At 37.6% G+C, this 21,326-nt stretch overlaps 1 protein-coding gene across 1 annotated transcript in view; it reads right to left on the bottom strand.

Annotated features, from left to right (window-relative positions):
- The window catches only part of adgrl2a (adhesion G protein-coupled receptor L2a), a 184,705-nt gene that overhangs the window by 83,516 nt on the left and 79,863 nt on the right, over positions 1-21,326 (bottom strand). Inside the window, exon 8 of the mRNA XM_077606548.1 lies at positions 17,545-17,631. The gene's annotated coding sequence lies outside the window, so the exon portion shown is untranslated. The remainder of the gene's footprint in view (positions 1-17,544; positions 17,632-21,326) is intronic.

The following is a 21,326-nucleotide window of genomic DNA, read 5'->3' as shown; positions in this document are numbered from 1 at the left end:
GTGCCTGTCCCTAGTACAAAATTCAAAGCAAGCAGATGAAGGACAAGCTCTTGCATTCTTACCAAAAATATACTACTACTGCTGGTTTTTTTCTTTCTTTCTTTCCCTCCCATCATGTAGAGATAATGGTGGGTGCTTTGGACTAGCCGCAGCCAGCCCCGGTGGACTAACATACCATCCAATTTCTCATGTGGCTCAAAACCTAGCTCTCAACCTTGAATTGTAACAGGAACAATGCTTATTGGTTCCTTCCTAAAATATTTGCACATGATTGACATCTCAGGCACACATGACCAGTCACAGGACTGTGACTGACCCTTTTTAAATTAGAGCTCTGTTGCTGGTGACTGGCAAAGGTTTTGGTTTAAGGTTTCAGAGCACAATTAACAAAGCTTCTTGTAAGCAGCAAGCTTCGTTTGCCCATTTACTCATTTAAATTGGATGACCTTTAATATTACTTATTCAGTTTATGCACGACCTTGACCCACGTATTTAGTATGTTCATACAAAACTGTATTCAAAAATAGAGCTAACTGATTTGCATCAAAGAATGTGTGCAAGATAAAATATATACGGCAGCAAATATGAATATATAAAGTCTGTCACAACACTCAGGGGAGTTTTTCAAAGCACACAAGTGGCATGGCTTCACATAACTGCAAGTTTTTGGCCTTTGGCTTTCTTGGAAGAAAATTAAGTTAACTAGTAGTAACATACATACATACACTATGAATACTACTGAAAAGGTCATTTGTTTGCATAATGGTAGTCAATGAATGTGTATGGGTTGCAAGGATTTGAAAGGTTGTAGTATTCTCAAAGTCTAGGCACTAGGCACGGTGAAAATTTTCAAGCAGAGTTATTGGGATACTCAGCTAAGAAGAAGCTAGAATCCGATGCAGTACTGACATGTCACAACCAACCTAAAACATATTGCAGAGGGGGCATAAAATATATTGGAATCACTGAATAAGAGAAAGGCAGGAATAATCTGATGTTAGTCTCAGTCATTCAATGTCCCACTTCACCGACCAAACATGCCACTACGACTACGTGTGTGGCGGTGGGGATTCTGTGCGACGCCACAACGGACCTATACAGTAGTGTCCAGGCAAAACATGCAATCCTTCTTTGCTTTAATATTTCATAAGATTTGACTTTCATCAGATTACTAAATTTAATCAACGACAATATATAATTACAAATTCAACAATATGTGGTGTACCAGTCAAAAGCAACTGGCAGGTGCATGAGAAAACCCAGTCAACAAATTCAGACCCCACCGCAAATCCCACCTTTTAGAATGACTTTTGCTCCCATCCAGCTTTTAAAAAAAAATTTTTTTTACACCATACACAATTATTTTAGTCATTAAGAAAGTCAATGAATTTCTCCTTTTTGATTTAATTTTACGTCGTTTGAAAAACAAATTGACACCATAAACAGTTATCTGTAAAATAACAAACATGCAAGCAGAATCCATTTCAAGTTAAACTGCAACACAAAATGCTGGACAGGCTGCTTTATACCAGTAGCCTCTTAAAACAGCTAAAAGTCAAATGAAACCAGTACATTGAATGGTCACAGCATGCCTATCTTGAATGAATGAACTCAAACATTCTTTAAAATGGTGCATTTTAATATGAACTGGTTCAAAGAAAGAATTGTTTTACATACATATCTCTTGAGACTTCCTGTCCTTGAGTCACAACACTATATTCAATTAATACCGCTCTTTTTTTCATTTTTACACGTTACATATGAAGTACTGGCATGATCACAATCCACTCTCATAAAATTTTCCAACTACTGGGACCTTCTAATAAGTTGCTCCAGTTTCAACAATGGGGTATTATACCCAGTTTGACATGTCACTCTCAATTCATGCTTCCATATACACTGTGGGCCATGTGTAGTGTTTGTGAGTCCAGTCCACTCTTCCGTTTGAGTTAGGGCACTGTGTGGAGTTTGCATGCTCTCCCCAGGCGTCTGTGGGTTTTCTCCAGGTACTCCAGTTTCATCCCACATCCCAAAAAACATGATGGGCTGGTTGAACACTCTAAATTGCCCCTAGGTATGAGTGTGAGCGTAAATAGTTGTCTGTCTCCTCGTGCCCCGCCTACTGCCCATATTTAGCTGGGATGGGCTACAGTCCCATTCTCCCCAAACCTTGTGAGGAAATGAATGAATGATTTCAACTCAATGTAAAAAAATCATCTGATTAATAGAAATAGTGTTCAATAGTTAAACATTCATTTTAAGTAGTAACAATATATAAAAATAATCCAATGCCAATGTTGTCTTTTTTAAAAAAGCGTACTTGTATTGTTTTAACTCTTTCTTTTTGCATGATAAAGAGCAGCTGGATCTCCCAAAGGATAGTTCTCAACAATACCTCAACATCATTTCTCCTGGTAGTCACGGTTCAAATTGGTCAAGGTTTTTGAAGTGGTCTCCTTGGATATCAGACTCTAATAGCAGACTTTCAATCAAAAGAAGGCCTGTCTCACGACACAGGCGAGTTGTTTAATATTTATGTAGCCATGGGCAACCATGCCACTTGAAGACTTGACCTTACTTCTCTACCTCCACAAGGACTTGCCCTGTTTTGCACTGCTTGACCTGGGCTTTCTTTGGGTTAGAAACTGGTCTCTTCAGGTTTATTTATTATTTATTTTGTGAGTTAGTTGATGTTTTCGATAAAAACTGTAAAATGTAAAATTAAACTTAACTTGTATTAAAATTAATATTTTTTTACAAAGGTAAAATAACAGTGGGTCAAGTTTATTTGCATTTGGATTAAACTTTGAATGTTAATATTCCATATCTCGGAAATTTGAGGTCAAACGGTTGATCCTAGATTGGTTGCTTAATTAAAATTAAAATAAATTCTAGTTTTAGGGTCATTGACCATTGTGAAGGCAGAAGTTTGGTATATATTTACAGGCCTATTTTCTTGATTGAATTCTGAATTATAAACCTTGAGGCATTCAAATTTCCCATGAACCCAAATTGTCCAACTATGTCCAAATTATTAAGAGTGACAAACTTGTTGCTTTTATGGTTAATCTAAATGTAAATGTGTCAATGGAAAGTCTTGAGCTTTTAAACATGTTTGTTAAATACCCTCTTTTAATTAAATGACAAAGGCATAGCACCTATGCGACTGAAATCGATGATAGGAAAAACAAAGGCTTAAAATACTTCAGTGGAGGTCAAACAATCAATAAACACTTATTTGCCTTTTCTCCTCACCTAATTAAAATAGAGTCAAGAACAGTGGCATAGGGTAGTAATCAACCTTTGCCGAACTATTGCCAAAAATATTTTCCTTAAAATAGGTGTAGAGCATCAAATCAAGCCTCAATGGATGATCTCATGATTGTGCTCATTTTTAAGTTATTTAATCACTCAGTCTGTTCGAAATGCTGTGCTTCACCTTAAAAGAATCCAGGACTTATAATTGACCCAGCAGACAGGAAGTAATTAAAAAGAAGTCAAACACAGGAGAAGCTTTAAGATCAAATTCGAGCGAAAAAAAACAGGTTCAGCATGGCCATGTTGGGCTCTGGATTACACAACTGTCAGAAAACCTAACTGCTAAGAGAGTGCAGTGCATAAACAAATCATTGTGTTGCGGCGTAAACATCCTACACCTTCTACCTTCTTTAATCAAACGAGTTGAGAACGTTTCAGTGGAAATCAGACTTTTTTGCTTTTTCTCAGGTGGCCTGGTGAATGGGGCACATGTTGTTTTAAATAAGAGCAGGAGGCCAAAGGATGTACATGAAGAATGTCCATTCAAATGTTTTGTATGGAAACTTAGGCAAGTGGAAACAGATGTGCTTCGCTTGTGACCTATAAAAAATGATATATAGTCCCTAGTAATATAGTTCAACAGAGGCCAGCAGTTCCAATTTGCTTCATTTTGCCGTCCAATAAGTCTGTCTGGAGGAAAAATTGACATATTTTTCAAAAGATGTAGCATTTTCACAGTAAATGCAGCTCTCCTCTCAGTGTGTTTTAAAATGATTGAGCGAGACTCCCATTTACTCAAGTGTAAGACTTGGGAGGGGAAAAAAGACAGGCGTTCTGTGAAGGAAAAAAAAAATGGAGCTATCATGATTATAATTCATCAAGCTCATGTATCATAATCAGGAATTATAAAACATTGGCCAACAAATGAGAACATCTGCAAGGTTTTATCCTCTTGCAAGTCTTTAGAAAAAAATCTGAAATAATAAACCAGATTTTTTTTTTTTTGCCAGGCTGTTACTGTTCAATTATCTCCAGACTTGAGGATCAGTATCCAATTGTTACCACACGACTTGCAGAATTTGTAAGACTGCAATGTCAGGCCAACAACAGTAATGTAGCAATCGGATGCACTAAAATAAATACAGAAAAACTCACAATAAAAAATGACTACCACCTGAGGAATCTAGGGAAATGCTGCTTACCCAAACACAATCTACTTTTTGCTAACAAAATGAGTAATACTCAAAGAAATCATGACTCTGACACTGGTTAATTAGTCACAGATGACATCGGATTGACAGATGGACAAATGACCTCATTGCTTCTCTATTCATGACCTCACTTTAATCAACTTGTGTGGGAAAATGAGTTCATATTTCACTTATAACCAATGACTATGGGTGGGCATTATACAAAATCTCCTTGATTGCCAATGGAGAAATTAATCTTTGAATAGTTTTAGAGGGATAATATAAAATCACATTTAAAAGGGTGGAAAAAATCTCTCCCTGAATGGTTTATTTCAGTGACTATTGTAGTAAACTATAGTAACAAGATCTGGTGATGCTGTCTTACTGAAAGTCCATATGGATGCTGCTCAAATTTGCTCTGTTCTTTTTCTCCACTGTGATTGGGGCTTTAAATGTACAAAGAAAACATTCTGCCACATTTACATTATGCATGGGTAACTCACAAATTTATTGGTGAACTGCAACTCTGTTGCCTGTATAGGATTTTTTTTTCCCCACTCCGAGGCATATACATGCCCACGGCATTTTATTCCATTAAATGGACTCTCATGCTTTTTAAAATAATATTGTACTACAGCATCACATTATTTAATGTTGGGCACTCAGCATCCATTTCTGCCAGATCATGTGGATGAATCCCTCCATCTGTGTTCCTCTCATGAGGTTTCTTGTTTTTACCCCTAAGTTGGGTTATTTCTAAATCCTTTTTTGCATGAAACTGTGGGCTTTTTAAGACCTTTGACATTATTTTGTGAGCCTGTATGAAAAAAATCCCTTGACTATATTACATACAGTTCTAAAGAAGCTGGGCAAAATTGTCTGACTGAGCTATGTGCAAAAAAAAATCTAATTTCACCTGTGCTGACCATATTCCAAATCAACTTTCTTACTGAACTGTGCAGGGGATAATCTGTCTACGTTAATACTCTCTCATTTGGGAAGGAAACAACTTCAATTGTTCTCCCTAATGAAGATGAATACTGGACTGCAAAGACAGAGGACAATTTGTGACCTCAGAAGTCCCTTTAGAGGTCAATAATCTTCCAGAATAATTGCTTAAAATTTAATTGAGGCAAAATCTTACTTATGCATTCATCAATGTGGACAGACATTCCTGCCTTCAATTTGGGATTCCGATTAATTTGACCAAATTAAAAGGTCCCGCTTTGTTCAAGTATAAAGGAACACAATTAAAACTTTTGAGTACATATAGCTTATTTCCATAAAACATTACTGTTCCAAACAGGCAGATCCCAAGGGGTTTAAAAATAAATGATACAAGCTACATATGCTTAAGAAAATAACCAAGTCTACCAAGTTTTGCCAGAGGTTTTGCAAAATAAATACATGTGTGCGTCTAAAATGTGCACAGATGGACAAGTTAAATTATGTTCACTTTGAGTTAAAAGTCTGGAATGAGTCACCCTAATTATTGAACTTAATTATTCCAAAAGAACACAATCAAATCGTTTGCTTGATTAGTTGTCTTCTTGAGAGAGCAAATGATTCCAACGGTGGAAATCGACATGTAAAGAAGGGCATCTCTTCATTTCTGAGGACAAAGGACTAAATTGTTCTGTCCCAATTTCTCAAGAGATACTTTGTAATCATGGCTAATTACTGTTGCGTTGTAAATTGCGAACGGCATAGAAGTTGCTTTGAGAGTCGAAGAATGGGAACATAACACGTACACCTGTGTACATCACTTCAACAACAAATTTGCATCACTGCATTATTTAATATCAAATTCTAACAGACTTATTTTACAAACTACTATTGCAGTGTCATCACATCCAAAGTATCTGATTTTGCCCAGCTCACTGAGATTGATGAATTATTCAGTATATTTCATACTCGACAAACACATTATCATTAAGCGTACATGTGTTTAAATTCTTTGAGTAACACTAGTACATTGAACAAACACTTTCTGAAAAAAAATCCAGTGTGGTTCTCTTTGAGGCTTCCAAAGAAGTTGAATTCTTTTCAGAATGAAGCTAATTAGTTTGATACCGTTTGATACCGCTTGATACCACAGTTGGACTAGTTTGGTGTCTTTGATTCACCATCTCAGAATATAGAACTGAAGCTAACCACACTGAAAGTATCATTCAGGATGACACGTTGGAATTGTCTTGCATAAATCTATGTATGAATAAATAATATTTGGATTAATAAGAATAACATTCAACCACTGGAAACAACATGAAAATACACAAGCAATGTGTCGTTTTTCTGAGAATATGTGGATTCTAAGAAGAATCTCCTGTTTTTTGTTTGTTACTGTGTCTGCACACTCATGCTTTGACCGGCTGGCTGCAATAGAGTGTTTAATAATTGTGGAGATATTTGCTCATACAAATGTGTCAGCATTTGTTCCCAAAAGCAAAACATTTTTGAGTGATGTTACGGTTAACAAAATAAAAAATACCTATTTGAAAGCTAAAGAATAAACAGAGTCAACATGATAAATACTGGAAATGTTCCAAAAGGCAAAAGCAAATGGAGAGGTGCACAGCAAACATCCATATTGCAGATGATGGCAAAGGCTGGCCGTGTTTAACCTAATGCCAGGATGTTTGATTAACTGTGTTAATCATTTTCCATCTGCACTGGGACCATGCCACTGCCTTTTGATTAAATTTTCACTAGTCTTGCATTGTTCATTAGATGTACCTACTTGTCATATAATTGACTGCCTTCAGGCACGGGAAATGTACATTTTTATCTCTTGATGAAGAAGTGTTTTAATATTATGTCTCTTTGTATCTGTCAAATTCGTGGAGAAATGCCCTGGTACTTCATTATTTTGAGAGGGCATAGGGAGTCACTAAACTTGACTTTACTTTGACTTTGTGCCCAAAATTCTAGAAATGAAGGGACTTTATCATATGTTGTGTCCATGCTGTTAAGCATTTTTATATTTTACTAAATAGCATGATGTACTGTACCTGAAAAAAATGATAGACTGAGTTAGATACTACAATGAAAAGACACCAAAATAAATATTCTCTAATCTTTTGAAAATAAAACAACCATATTTTTATTTTAAGGAGGTATCACTTTGAAGTGGCCCTAGGTATGAGTGTGAGCATGAATGGTTGGTTGTTCATCTCCTTGTGCCCTGCAATTGGCTGGCAACCAATTTAGGGTTTCCCTGCAGGCTACCTATAGTTGGCTGGGATAGGCTCAGGCACCCCCTGTGACCCTTGTGAGGAAAAGTGGTATCCAAAATGAATAAAATTGAAGTGTCATAATATTCAGGGAGGACCAATTGTTAATATGGTTTGTGCTACATATGTAATGATTTTTGTGTTTTCTTCTCAATAAGCATTTGAGATAATTTGTTGTCGTCATCTCTTAATACAAACCTAGAGACATTTCCGATGAGATTAATGAAAGATGAACAATTATTACAAATTTCATGATTTAAGTTATGCTCTAGTCTGTCCTTACTGCACACAGATTTTGTACATTTGCATAACATCATACGATAGATGGATGAATATTACCTTTTCATTATGGGGTCTCAATGCCATTCCTTTATAATTACTTTACAGTTCAAGTGAATGAAATCATCAAGTTATCAGCCTTCAATAAGAACTCAATCCTGCAGCGATAATGACGCCTGACTGAAGTGACAGTTCCATGCTGTTTTCTTCCTGGGGTTAAGGGGGTGTGACTCCTGGCTGTTTAACATCATAATTCTGTCTGGCATGTAATGCAGCCTTGTTTGTATGGGCCCTAACACACAAGCACATCAATTTGTATGCATATGTGTCACACTGTGACAGAGACTGATTCCTTAGGTACAAACTTGACGAAATGAAGCTGTACCACTTGACTGAATGTAGATCACTACTTTGAAAATTCTGGTCACGTTATACACTTCTTCTTAGCGTCGTTACAATATTTTAATCTTAGTGCGTCTGTGTGAATAAATCATTTGATGAAAACAAATCTTCAATTTGAAATCTACTCTCTGTAGGAAATGGAATGCTTTACATAGTTCCAAAAGGACGCTCGTGATGTACTAGTAATGTCATTGCTGCCTATCGTCACTACTATTTTCACTGTCAAGTCTGCAAAAGAAAGAGAATGAGCCAAACAACTACTTGTGCATGTCTTATCCATTGAACTTACAGCATCCTAGTTACTGCTGTTTCTAAGATGCGACATTGGGAACGTGGAAATGTTTTAGTCAATTTTTGTATCAGTATTTATTCATAAATACTGAATAAAACTTGATTAAATAATTTAGGAAGTGGGTAGTAATTAAAACTTGATGCAGACACAAGCCACCTTTTTTTAAGGCCTCCCTGTGGATTTTGGAATTTCGTATTGCACACAAAATTAACTATACTTCATGTAATTTATCAGCCTTTATAAAGGAGCAGCAATTTCTAATTTCTAATAGTTTGAAAAAAAACATAGTTGAATAAATTGGTAATTAATTGAGTTGCCATGAGAAAGTTAACATTTGTGTGTGGGTGGTTCTCCCCAAATTAGGAGCATGAACCCTCAGGTCACTGGTTTGTCATGGTAAACATAAGCTGTTGGAATTAAGTTCACAAGCTTTTCAAGAAAGGCCACAATGTGGCAAAGGCTCAGCAACCATTGCATTCTTGTGTGTCTTACGATTAAGACCCAGTGAATACCTCGGCTACATTGGTCATGTGGTCAATGAGAAGGCACCAATGGAAGCAGCTCAGACTTGAGCAAAGGCTGAGCACTTTGAAATGGACTCATTAAGTCACAGCCGTTGCACTGAGAACAACGAGGCAAGGGTTCTGCGGTAGCCTTTATCCTCGCAAATGTATAATATTATGAAAGAAAATAGTTTAAAAATCAATAATCAATATTGTGAATAAGGATTGGGTATTTGTCCGAATTAAAGAGATATTATAGACAGGGTAGTATTGAAAAGGTGTAATTTTCCTCCATGTTGAGTACAAAAATAACTTCTACTGAATAGTTTGTTAGTACATTGCTGTGTTCTTTTAAAAGAAATTCCCAGAAAAACATTTTATCCCATGTTGAAGGAAACTATCTGACACTTGCCAAATTCAGTTCAACTTTAACAACTTGCTAAGCAATATTTCATTACAGTTTCATCATCTCTTAATTCAATATGACAAGCGATAAAATACTAAATGTGAAATCACAAAGCCACTTGATCTCATACTGTGTGGCATCACAGAAAGAGAGCGTGTTTGAATGGTTTGGCTATTAAAATATAATAATACTCTTACTCTCCTCATAATACAGTCCCCTACTGCTGCAACAGTGTTACAGCATTGCTAGCACCATGTGACTAGATTGGATTAGGGAGATGCCCAACTGTGCATTGGAGTCCAGGCTTCCCACCAGTCATAATTCTCATGTAAATTCCAGTCCTCGACAGCACAAGCAAGAAAATAGTATAAAAAATTACTAATGACAAAAATTAAAGTAGTATTTTTATTATTTAGAATTTCACTCTTAAAAGCTGGAATTCTAGTTTGTGGTTGTTTTCATTATGATTTACTACTTTGCCAGACATTTTCATAAAGCTTTCATCTTAAGTCCTTTGTCTAGGGAGAATGTTAATTCATTAATTCATTTTCTGAACAGTTTATCCTCACAAAGCCTATCTCAGCCAACTATGGGCCCCAAGCGGGGGACACCCTGAATCAGTGGCCAGCCAATCGTAGGGCACATGGAGATGGACAACCATTCACGCGTAAACTCATTGATAGGGACAATTTAGTGTTTAACTAGACTCCTTTTCATGCTTATGGGATGTGGGAAGAAACCGGAGTACCCGAGGAAAACCCACGCAAGCCCCAGCAGACTATGCAAACTTCACACAGTGAGAACGGACCTGGGATCAAACACACGACCCCAGAACTGTGAGTCTGACGCGCTAACAACTCGGCCAGTGGGCCACCGGGTACAATGTTATTAAACCTAATTGTTTTACAAGTAATCATCAAAGAGATTGAGGGCCTTGCGAAAGCAGAGAACTGTCAGGCCCCCGGCTAGACATGTGAGTTGCTGGATCGTCTCTCTCGTTTTACTGTTGGTACTATGTTTTCGCGTTTTTTGATTACTGTGTACCGATCTCTTTGTCTCAGAACCTTGTTTTCACCTCTCGCTCCCTGCACCCTCTCCACGTTATGGACACCGTGGCTTATGACCCCGCACCTGTTTCACTGTCGGGCTTGTTCCACATCTAGTGCCCCGGCTGTCTATGCAACAGACTGTCTTAGTATAACTCATTTTAAATTAATATGATTTTCCACCCAATCCTCACCATTCATTTTAAGGTTCTCAGGCCAAAACAAACTCTCTGTAAAAAAAAAAAAGAAACTAACATTTTTGTTTTTGTTTTCAAATTATTTGGAACCCAGTGGTTCCCAGGAGATAGTCTCTCTCGCGTGTCCTGAAGTGACACTGGCCTACTTCTGTTGGGACATGCCTAGAGCACCACACCATCCTAATCAGATTCCTGAGCCACGACATCTGACTCCTGTCGATACGCGGGAGCAGCATTTGTACCCTACACCACTTCTAGATGACCGAATGTCTCCCCCTTGAATGTTCCTTAAAATGAAATCTGGGCCCCATGAGATCCTCCAAAAGAATGTGCAAGTCACATACTTGTTCTGAATCCTCATGGCCATGTAGTTTATTCAAACAGGGATATCATATACAAGAGGAGCGAGTCAGCTGCCTGTGTTATGTCCGGTGCTGTGTAATGGTTAAACTGGAATATGCCCTGTGGTGTCAGATAAATATATGCCATGGAACCTCATCCCCCTTGAACATACACATGCAACTACGGTCTCACTAAACAACCCCCCCAGCACAGCTGTCTTTCTCCCTTGAGACCCCCGTGAGGACCAACTGCGCAGCCACTGAAATGAGCTGTTAATCCTTGTACAGGGTTTTGAGCATATTACAATGCACAAAGTCAGCCACTGTGGGAGCATGTGCTATCAGTGAACATGCATAAATATGAGCATTAAGGCACGTGTCAATCTGTTCAAGTGCCAACTGCATAAAGCAGTTAGCATGCAGGATAAGGTGCAAATGATTTTTGTGACCCTCTGACATGACCTCTGAAGATATTATATATATATATATCTGCGCAAAGGCTTTTCAAAGTGCACTGCCAGTTCCCATATTGGAAAAATTGCATGTAAATCCAACAAGCGAGGCGGTCTCTCTTTCATTGATGGAAAATCATGATTGCAGCCCATTAAAGGGAAGTGAATGAAAGTATACAGTGTAATGTAAAGTATTAAGATCATGGCTTCAGGGCCTCTGAGTAGTGAGTATGCATGAACTCATCACCCGATGCTGATGGACCACTGCTCATGCCCATTGTCATCTCTACCCTCATGAAACACACACACACACACACACACACACACACACACACACACACAAACACACATACACACACACACACGTTGCATGTTGTCCTCATTTCCTCCATTATTATTATTCTTTTCTATAAACCCGAGACTTGTATAAAATGAAAAAAGGAATGCTTTTATTTGTCATTATTGTGCTCTTAATGAGCTTTAGAAAACTTTAGAGATTATAATTTCAACCAAAATTGGCATAATAATTTATTTTTATATAGTACTTCAAATTTGAGGGAATTCAAAATCATTGGTTATGCAGATTTGGCCTAAGAAATAATAAATTGTGTTTGACTTTCAATCGTCCTTCCCTAACACCATCTAATCAAAGATGCTTCAACCAGGATTGGCATAGTAATTAAGTTTTATATTATTGTAATTTAAGGAAATTCCAAATAAATAGACATGCAGATTTTGCCCAAGAACCAATGATTTTTTTTTTACTTTTAAGAGTCCTTACCAAACCTAATGTAATCAAATAATTGGCTATAATTGTGATAATTTAGGGAAAATTGGCACCACCACAACTGGGTTAAGGTGAAAGATCTAATAAGAGAGCTCACAAATAGTCCAATTAAACTATTTAAAAATTTGAGTGAATATTATTTTGCAAGATGATATCAAAGAGGCTATTAAGTGTTACATTGGTGACCTAAGACAGTTCTTTACATTGAGCCTTATCAAGCAAACTAATTGCGGTTGGCTAGCTTCACTACGCCTCTAAAATTGCATTGAAAAGAAAACCATTGTGAAGCCGTCACTCGTGTCTATAGGAAAGAACAGTATAAGCTTTGTTAGACAGAAATGATGATACAGTTCTTGCACTGTAGCTCAATAGGTGTAAAGCTGGATCTAATTCTGAGGCCTAAAATACTTCTCTGTCACTAAGCATGAGAGACTGTCAGAAAAAAAGGTATATTTCACTGAAAATGGAAAAGTAATCCAGAAGGACTTTCACTGCTTTGAATTCCAAACGCATGACTGTCGACAAGAATAACAAGGACAATTTTTCACTGCTACCTGTCCGTGACACACTGTCTTCATATCCGTCAGCATACCTCAGAATCAAATTGTCAGTTTTCATCCAGAGACCGCAACATAGTATGACAGGAAAAAACTTACAAAAGACTTGGTGTGGAGGCCATAAACATTTAGACATTCACACCTGAAAATGGAAAAAGTGGGCGAATGTTGTTCTGTAGCCAAAAGAAAAGGCTCAACTTCAATCAATCATCATAAAGACAAGTTACTTGAGGATTGATGTATGCCTAACACATCTGGCAGAGACAATTGTGTACGTGATCAGCAATTACGCTAATGACAGTGCTGACATACATTGTGGTGTAAGGTTTAAGCGGGTGTGTCAGGGGGAGGCTCTAGAGGGGAGGGGATAGACAAAGTAGACAGGAGTTTGCTGAAAGCCCTTGTCGGAGACTCCTCGTGATGGCTTGTCAACAAAGCACTCCTGTTTCATACAGACTGGAGTCTCAGGTAGTTCTGTTGGGCCATCTGAGTGCCTTGCGGTATTTCACTCGCATCCGGAAACATTTACCTTTCCACAAAATTCTTCATCTGCTGTCCACCTTCTGTTCTATGGAAGTTTCTTTAATGACTTAAGCCTCTTCTTGGCAACATGGAAAATCAATACTTGAAAAATACGAATTTGTCTGCAACTTTGCCATGATATGACATATCAAATATATGCACACACATTTCTAATTGGCATGCATTCTTCTTCTAAAGAAGAAGTTAAATCAAATGGTTCTCTCGGCTCATCTCAAACTGTTAGATTATAATTCAAAATTGGCTTTGGCCTACCATCACAGTACGCAGTGGTAGAGGTAAGGAGAACTGAAAGACTCAATGCTTTAAATATATGAGATAGGAACTTCATCCACTATTTTATTTTGCCTTGCAGCCCAAAACTGATTAGCCCACAGCCTTCTTTAACATTCTGACTTGCAGTCTCTAAGTTACCTCCAGCAAAAAGGACCCTGGGGAAAAGTGACATTTCATTTATCACAAATTGGCAGCATCAATGAGTTGCGTTATTTTTTGTGATTTTAACTTTCAGAGGCCAACAATGAAGCTAAAAGATCTTATGACGTGGCGACATTGAAACACTAATAAAAATAAAAACAATCTTCCAAGTGCGGCGCCACCGTCAAGTTTGTCTGATAGTGCAAACTTGTTTTTATTTGGTGCTGATCAACCATGGAAAACGAGATTTAATGATTTGAATTTCATGCTGGGGTGGCGGGAAAGCGGGCTTTGGATTTGTGTCCATATAGTCGCCATTCACTAGGTTGTCTGATGTGAAAAACATATACAAACAGAATTGTGAGATTAACTTTGTTACTTCCGAAGGTTGGCAGCCATTCCTCACAGTTGAATCCTTAGTTAATCCACCAATGAAGAACTTCGTCACTTCCATGTAAATCTTTGACGTGTCTTCGGATCAAGCAACACCACGTATACGTCATGTCTGACTTCGCCGCTTTTGAAATTTGCATAGATTGCGCCTGGAAATTTGACATGGCATGATTACCACCCAATTTAATCAGTGATTATGACTTCATATACAAAAGTTGGCTGTACGTGTTTGTTTGAAATAGTGTTATTCACGTTGAGTTTACTCGTCTTTCAAAAGTGGTTGTTTACCTTATGTTATGACGAGTGCCTTTTCAAATTGAATTTGGCCTGCTGAGTTGGATTCAATTTCATGCTGTGCTACAAGGAGGGATATTGAACCAAGGAGATGTGTATTTCTATTGGTAAGACAATGCAGACTTGATGAACATGAGCATACTTGTGTTGTTTTTTGCCTTACACAATGGGAATATGCTCCAATACCCACATAAAATAGAAGTATTTCCTCAGCAGTTTGTAGTTATTGTTTTAATTTTGTTAAATGGTCTCACTGAGTGTTATGTAAGAGCTCACGTGTATGTGTTTGTGTGTGTATATATAATTATGGGATATAGCAGCATCATTGATGGCTAGAACCTTTGAAATTCGAAATTAGCATTTTACTAATTATGCTGACTGATGAGAATGCTGTAAAAGCATTTCATTTGAAAACCCACAAGGCCAACGATAATGCCTCTTACTTGACTTGTGGCTTGAAATGAATATAAATGTGGTGATGAACCATATGCATCTCCAAAGATATCAAAAGGAAAAAATGTGATTGTCCAGATATTTAAATTGTAATATTTTGGACATTCATATAGAACTTAAACGGTTTATATTTGAGCTTTAAGATTCTGTGCAATATGCTTGATCATATGCAGCTCTTTCTGAAACGCATGACTTGGCCATTGAGGGCAATGTCATGAAGGTTCAACCCCAAAAAAGAGTTTAATGAATGTATGAAAGTGTTTTTTTAACTGTTGTGCTCAAATATCTGTTATTTCAAGAGTAATAACATGACCACATAGCGAAGATCAGGGGTCTCTAACTCCGGTCCTTGAGGGCCCCTACCCAGTCTGTTATCCATGTATCCCTCCACCAACACACCTAAATCAAATGATCAACTCATCAGCAAGTTGTCCAGAAGCTTGATAATGACTTGAATTTTTTAAAACAGACTGGATAGGGACCCTCGAGGACCTAAGTTGGAGACCCCTGGCTTAGATGGTAAATGGAGAGGACTTATTCGGCTCCTTTCTATATCATTACAGTGCTTCAAAAGCTCTGTATACAGACTAACACTTACCCATTCAAAGACACATTCATACACCAGTAGGCAGTACTGCTGCCATGGAAGCCATTTTTATGTCAAAGCCTCTTTCACACATCAACACTGCAAAAATACCATATCACCTGGCCCACTATCTATCCACAATATATCTTTCAGACAGGCTGTATTTTGGAAGATTTACAGGCTCCGCCACTTTCAGACAGTGGTGGTTCGGCAATAGAGAAGGATTATTATCAAAATTTAGGAGAAAAAAATACACGTCTCACAAACATTCATTCATTCATTATCCGTAGCGCATATCCTCACGAGGGTCGCAAGGGGTGTTGGAGCCTACGCCAGCCAACTATGGGCACCAGGTGGGGGACACCCTGAATTGGTGGCCAGCCATCACAGGCACAAGGAGACAGACAACCATTTACGCAACACACACTCCCACACACACAGACACACAGACACACAGACGTGTTTGAATGTTTGAGTCCAAGTAAGGTGATGCCGAAGGTGATTTGAAAAAAAATAGGGCCATTTTGTTCAACCAATCTGACTGATTACCTCACCCAGGCAACTGAGACACACCTGTCTCTCAAACATTGACTGTGTCACAGCAAAACCATGTAGGAGCTTGCTGGCTGTGTGCTACAGGGTGCTTTGTTGTGCACATTATAAACAAACGATGAGAAGTCAATCCAGAATAGACAAGATCTAACCATAGATATGTGCTCCATCATGAAAGATGTTAACTTGGAAAAGGTTTTCTGTTTTATCATCCTTTGAGTAATTTGTGAGTTTTTGCAAGATACGCGGTTAAAGACCTTGGATAAAACCTGTCATCTCTGTAGAGGTGGCAGACTGGCTCCACAAGACAGAGGGAAAAGAGGAAAAGAAGCAGAGCCGCATTCTGCTCCTATAGCCAGTAGGGACACGTGATGCATGTTATTGCATTAGCTGGTCGCCAATCGCATAATGAACTCTCGGACGGCGAGACAAGACAAAAGTATGCCCAGACACTTGGCCAGGGCAAAAGAAAAGCACAGAGAATGTGATCGGTAGGATTAACAATGAAGAAGCCCCGAAGGAAAGCAGAGAAAGGACTTTTGCCAGAAAGAGATAGGGCGACTCTGGAGCTTAGCGTTGTCATGTTTTACTCAGTCATGACTGTGAGCAATGCCAAACAGATTAGCTTGTTTACCACAGGTTCTCATTTAAGAGATAAATCTTTAAATTTTGGATTTGGCCTGGAAAGGAAAGCATTAGCATCCATGTCACAAGAGGTAGAAGGTTGTGTAGAAGTGAATGAATGAATGCAAACGCAACAATAGGACAGAAATGCTGAGAAAAGAAATAATTTAAGCCTTTCAACTAACATGCAAAAACACCATAAACACTGTGTTTGCCTACATCAGATGGAATTGGAAATAGATGCCAAAGCAACAGGTGGCATTTTACATATGAGCCATTCATCATTTTCTAAAGTATTTGCAGCAAAGGCAATGGTCAAACAAAGAAAAGCAAAATCCTATGTGTGTGTGACAAAGCCCGCTTCAATTTCTGCGTGCATTTAGCTGTTTTTTCCAAAAAATGCACACACTACAGTGGGTAGCCAAAACATGCAGAGAAGGCAAGACTATCTGACTTTTTTTTTGCCAAATTATTAAACAAAATTTGGCTAGGATGCACTTGAAAAGATCAACAACCTGGACTGATGGCATTCACCCACAGGGTGATTCTGCATTGACAAAGCACACCTGTTACATCATTTTGATAAGTGAATTACACTATAGGAAATCGAACTGAAAGTGCACCAAATGTATTTTTGAGAGTATTCTTGTTTCATTTTTTTTAAATCTAAGAACAAACAAAAACAATTATAATGACACCAAGCTTAAGTACATAAATCGGCCAATCATCCTTCTCACCTCACCTTGTGGAGTTTATTCAAGTGTTGTCCCCTTCTCTCTCTTCTCGGGTGGTATCTGTAGGTACCCGTGACCTTCTCAAGATCGCAGAGCTGCCAAATGTCAAAAATCTTATTTTAGTAGTGGGCAAGGAGAATTTTCAGTTTTTGTGACCCTTTTTCCAAGTGGCATTTAACAGCGATGCATACAAAATAAAGCTCAATATTTTCTAATTTTCTAATGCTTTTCAAATAGTTACCTATCTTTAATAGTTAATTATTGCAAAGAAATAAAACTGAATGTTTTGCCAACACGTAACATTTAAAACGTGTAGAACATCACATTGCATTTCCAAATTAATTGTCGTGGTAAGTTAAAATGACAAAACAAAAACTACTTTTTTTATATGTAATTTCCAGAAAAAAATCATTGCTTGATTTTTGTTTTCGTGGTTTTGAAGTTCTGTAAAGATTGGTGTGGTAATTTATGAAAGATTGCTCTGTCAATCAGGATCTGGTGTTTTTATTTTTTATTTTTATCAATATACCTTTTTAAATGCATCTCTGGTTTTATGTACAATACTTTTTTTCTGATTTTCTTGTCCTTTTCTGAAGGCATAGAAGGACCTGAAAGTTTCCCTCTAATGGTGAACTAGGCCAGTTTATACTTTGTTTTCTAATAATGTATGTAGGCTACATGTAGACAACTGGGAATGTATATAAATGCATGTGTATGTGAGGGAAGACTTATAATGAAAGAAAATGTTCTGTCAATTAATGATTGCTGTAAACATAATATGATCAATATTTGTCTGTGCGCCGCACGTCAGTTGAGAGGAGGAAGAAGTATCTTTGTGGCACGCAGGTTTAATGGCTGTTATAGACAGTGTGAGGAGGGGGTGTTAAAGATTTGAGTGTGGTCTTTGTTGTAGCTCAGTGGAATTCATGCCTTTCACTCTCTCTTCCTTTTGTTCTTGTCTATTACAGCGAGGGTGATGAGACTCCCCTGGGCATGTTAAGCTAGAGAAAGTCAATCTCAGTGGATAATGATCTTCAAGATACGTCAACAGTGTGTGATTTTGAGCATATTGGGGTATAAAAATAAATGTTAAAGGCAACACCCCCCTCCCCAAAAATAAAAGGAAAAGCAAAGACAAAATAAAGAAAAACAATTGGACTGTACATTTCATCACTGCTTCATACTGTGAGTAGAGTTCACTTGTTTGAAGTCCAGATATCGTAGATTTTTACAAATTAACTGATACACTGTTGTCAAAGAGTATTAAAAAAGAGGAAAAGATCCGATAGAGGACGAATGACTCAATTGAAAATGATTATGTGCTGGAATACAAAATTGAAATTAGGTCAGGGAAGGAAGGGACTCGCAAGGACATGAGATTTTACTGCACCGGAAGCTACTATGTTACCCATTTAACACGAGTATATTTTACAGCGGTTTAGTCCCAAAACAACCCAATTCTTTTCTCACTTGGTCAAAGCAGTCTTCAGTAAAATGTTTAAATCAAAACAACAGAATTGGCTATTTGGGGCTGGTCCACTTAATACTACGTGCCCAATTCACCACAGTGTTTGTGCTGTACCAAATTCCTAAACAACAAGTATGAAGCATTTTCTGATAGAACAATTGGCTTTCTTAAAAAATAAAAAAACGCAGTGAATCGTTTATAGGATTTACCTGACACATTTGACTTACCAGGCTAAAAGATGAACCGAACCACAATTCAGTGGCACCACTACTTACAAATGCTTCCACATATGAAATATTCAGGTTACGAAAAGCCTCGTTAGGAAGCCTTGCATTCAAATGGTACAAAAAAAATCCAAGTTACTAAATGTCAAACGAAATCAAACATTCCTGAATTAAACTAAGGATAATTTACATCAGTGGGGTAATCTATTTAATGAAATATCTCATTTGTGTTTTTACGGCACAGCGCCATTAAACTTTACCGTTGACTTCTGCATATCCAGCAAAGGTTTGGCCAAAAATCACAAATTGTCAGCTTGTTAGAAATGGGCATGAAAATCATTCTGTACCATTTCTAACTTGCTGCTTTTGGCAGAATGTGGTGGAGGTGTAAAATAGTACTTTGAGGGTTGTTTTACTTCCCAAGATGGGTCTGGGACAAACTTCTACTTCTTATCCAACAACTGATAACTACTACATCCTCTGTGACCCACTTTCTTCCTAATGAGAGGCGATCACACTCTGGGTATAAATGTCCAGGGGGAATATCTGTCATTTCTTGGTTGTGGTTTATTGACCTTATGGGACAATCCAGGCATTCCTGCCAAGAAGAATGTGTATGAGTTAGAGAAAAAACACAACAAACTACTGTAGGGCAATTTTTAATTGAACCAATGGGAACTGTGTGTTTGTGAGGCCAGATGCTTTATCTACAGACATTACAATACCATAAAAATGCAATACAAATCATTATTTGGTTGACATCTGGATATCATCCATTTTTATCAGGACCAACTGTCTTTACTATAACATTTTGTGGAAGCCCATTGGCCACCTGGCTGCCCAGTTCAACATCAGTAAACTCGTGAGCCATCACAGCTATGGCTTATGTGATTTCAAAAACAAAAATAAATAAAAAGCAACATCAAGCAATTATAAACTTGCTGAAAGGAATGTAATGAAGGATTTTCACTTCAATTATGAATTAATGAATCATGTCTTTGTGGAAATTGTTCTAAAACCATTCTCAGTGGTTAAGTCGAGATTTTCTAATTTTAAAAGATGATTGTCGACCCTAGAAAGTTATTATTTTGATTTTGTGGATGTCTATGTCTATGGATGTCTCACCCTCCATCATCGGCCAATTACAAAACCAGGTTGCCACAGCTCTATTGGCTGCGTTAACTAAGGCTGCTACCATCTTCACAGTCAGGATTAACATTACCATGTACCAATGGAGCTTTTCTTTAAATTGTGCACCAAATTAACCCCGAAAAGTTTGACACTCTTACGTTTGAAGACTGTGGCATCATGTATTCATTTAATTTTTGGTATGTAATATTTATGGTTTGTATCCTACACATGGTGTTTGTTCACATAGCCATTGCTAAAGTTACTCTGCAGTTTATTAGCTGCTGTGTATTCTTATTGAAATACAATATTTGCGTGACTTTTCATTGCAAAACGCTTATCTGGCTACCTGAACGGGAAGGAATGTTGTGCACATCCATATTATGATTCTAGTTCCAATACCATTTTTGACCCGTGGTTTTACATATATTGCTCCTTTAAGTCCAAATATTGCATGGGGGAAACAAGGTTAGAAATATGCATCCAATTCCTGTATTTATTTATATTTGACAAGTAAATAAGCAGTTATTTAATGATCAAACTTTGGAGGTGGTGAAAACTTTCATATATAGGCCCCTGTGCAAATCCCAGAATTAAAATACTGCAGGTTGAGACTGACAGACAGGAACCTGTCATAATGAATCATGCATATTCAAGCCAGTGACCTAATTTAATATGAAGGACAAAATGATGCTCTGTAAAAGCCATCTGAACTTAAACTCCCATTGATCAGAAATGGAAGGGATTTTTATCTGAATGATCAATGAACTACTGATGCACAACAAATAGACCTTCCCTTTATATTAGCATCATTTTACTGTCAAATCGTGAGTCAAAAGATGGGAAATAACTTTTTTTTGTTATAATCGACAATGTCAAGCCAACCCTCCATGTGAGCCCAACTTTGAACACCCTTCCTCTGAATCATGAAGCAACATAGTGAAGTATACAAATGAAAAGTGTTTCATTC

Source organism: Stigmatopora argus, chromosome 8 (assembly GCF_051989625.1).
Source record: "Stigmatopora argus isolate UIUO_Sarg chromosome 8, RoL_Sarg_1.0, whole genome shotgun sequence".
Taxonomy (NCBI): Eukaryota; Metazoa; Chordata; class Actinopteri; order Syngnathiformes; family Syngnathidae; genus Stigmatopora; species Stigmatopora argus.
The sequence above is the reverse complement of the archived record's forward strand: the minus strand, read 5'-3'. Positions and strand labels throughout refer to the sequence as shown.